We start from the raw sequence: 2,392 nt of genomic DNA, 5'->3' as shown, positions 1-2,392 counted from the left end.
ATGTCTTCTCCCCTTTCTTGTGTGTCTCCCCCCTTATTGTGTGTCTCCCTCCCTTGCATGTCTCCCCCCTTCTTGCATGTCTTCCCCCCTTCTTGTGTGTCTTTCCCCTTTCTTGCATGTCTCCCCTCCCTCCCTTCTTGCATGTCTTCCCCCTTCTCGTGTGTCTTTCCCCTTTCTTGCATGTTTCCCCCCCCCCCCCCTCGCTTCTTGCGTGTCTGCCGCAATTTCTTCTCACTTTCTTGTATCTTCTCTCCTATTTGCATTTTTTCCCCTTCTTGCATGTCCCCCCCCCCCCTTGTGTGTGTTCTCCCCTTATTGCATTTCTTTCTCCCCGTCTTGCGTTTCTTATCCTCTTCTTGCATTTCTTCTCCCCTTATTGTGATTCTTCTCTCCATCTTGTGTTTCTTCTCCCCTTCTTGCCTTTCTCCTCCCCTTCTTGCATTTTTTCTCCCCTTCCTTTGTTTTTCTCCCCTTGCATTTTTTTCTCCCCTTCGTGCCTTTCTTCTCCCCTTCTTGCGTTTCTTCCCGCCCTTGTGTGTTTCTTCTTTCTTTCTTGTGTGTTTTCCCTTCTTGAGTGTCTCCCTCCCTTCTTGTATGTTGTATTCCCTTCTTCCCTTGTGTGTCTGCTCCCTTCCCACCTTTACTCTTTTCTGCGCTTTTTCCCTTCATTATGCCTTTTCCCCCTTTCACTTTTGTCTTTTCCTGTTCCCCCTTTCTTCTAAGCCCTTCTCTCTTTTGCCATTTCCCTTCTTCCTTTTGCCTCTTCCTCTCCTTTTTTGTCTCTTCTACTCCTCCCTCCATTCATACCCCTTCCCCTTTTTCCATTGTGCCTTCAGTCATTTCTTCTCCCTTCATTCTCCCTTTTGTCTTTTCCTCTTTTTCTCTTCTCTCTTTTGTCTCATCCCTTTTACCTTTTGTGTTTTCCTCTTCTGCCTCCCATCTTTTCCTCTTCTCCCACTCGCCTTTTCCAGTTCTTCCTTTGTCTTTTCCCCTTCTCCCTGTTGTATTCTCCCTTTCTTCCTGTTGTGTTCTCCCTTTCTCCCTTTTGTATTTTCCCCTTCTCCCTTTTGTATTTTCCCCTTTCTCCCTTTTGTATTTTCCCATTCTTCCTTATGGCTTTTCATCTTCTCTCCTTTTGTCTTTTCCTGTTCTTTTTTCTTTCCCCCTTCATCCTTAATTCTTCTCTTCTTTCGTAATTCTTTGCCCATCTCCCTTAATTATCTCCTTCTCTTTTTTTCTTTTCCCCTTTTTCACTTCTCTTCACTCCTTCACCCTTCTGTATTCTCCTTTTTTCTCTCCATCTCCCCTACTCTCCTACTCTGTCTTCTCTTCTCCCCCTCAGTTTTTCCATCTCCTGTCTTCTCCCCATCTCCCTTCTCCCTTCCCTTTCTCATGTATTTTCTCACTATTCTCTTCTGTCTGCTCTGTTTCCCTCTGTTTTTTTCCTGTGAACAATGTCATCTGTTTTTGCACTCTTTGCTTTATATATGCTTCTCCCCTTTTGTACAAGACATCTTCCTTTTTTGTGTTTGATGCCCTCCTTTTTTTTGTGTTCATCTTCTCCCAATCCTGTGTGTTCTTCGTAGTATTTTCCCTTTGTTGTTTGTCATTGTCTTTCCTCTTTTTTAAAATCTTGACTCTAGTCTTTTTTTACATAGAACTTTTCTCTTTTGCATTTGTCTCCTCCCTATTGGTCCCCTCCCTTTTGTGCATGTGTTTCCCCCCCTTTGTGGTCTTTCCCCATTCTTGTCTATTCTCTCTTTGCTTCCTTCTCTTGTCTGATTTTTTATCTCTCCTCAGCTATTTTTTCTTTTTAGATCATAACTTTTCTTGGTAAATGTTTAAAAAAAATGAACATTTCATATTTTACTTGTTTCTTTTAGAATTGCATTGTCTGATTTATTTTTTTTAAAAATCTAAAAGTATCGCAGCCAAAAACTGTGGAATGGTTAATGTAGCCTCTCTATCTCTATGTAATACAAGTAGCCATTATCCTTCATTTACTATCCATGTGTGTCAAAAATATTACAGATGGTAATATTTTTGATAAGCATATGTTTAGAAATCATAATTTTGAGATCTTGAAAATGTATTTATCATTTATTCATTGGCTGGTGATGGCTTTTAGATGAATCATGAGGGCGGGCTGTTAACATTGTAGGTAATTGATACTAGAAGCTTCCTGTATTGTGCACACTAGCTAACTTCCAATCTCAGTCTTAACACACTGTTTGCTTTTGTAAGAAAGACAGGTTAAAAATATATTTGTTGCTACCTATTCATTGTCTGTATCTATACTATAATACCAGAAATCTCTTTGTGAATGGGTGCTTGAGTAGTGTACGAGTATACAAGAGTTCAAAGGAGGAGGGAGCAATATGTGTGCAGTGTG

At 40.8% G+C, this 2,392-nt stretch overlaps 1 protein-coding gene across 1 annotated transcript in view; it reads left to right on the top strand.

The window, feature by feature from the left end:
- The window catches only part of LOC119589086 (protein tyrosine phosphatase type IVA 2-like), a gene marked incomplete at its 3' end in the record, with an annotated part of 23,919 nt that overhangs the window by 18,583 nt on the left and 2,944 nt on the right, over positions 1-2,392 (top strand).

This window comes from Penaeus monodon, chromosome 25, assembly GCF_015228065.2.
Source record: "Penaeus monodon isolate SGIC_2016 chromosome 25, NSTDA_Pmon_1, whole genome shotgun sequence".
Classification (NCBI taxonomy): Eukaryota; Metazoa; Arthropoda; class Malacostraca; order Decapoda; family Penaeidae; genus Penaeus; species Penaeus monodon.
Note: the sequence above shows the minus strand (reverse complement) of the source record. Positions and strands in the feature narration are given on the sequence as shown.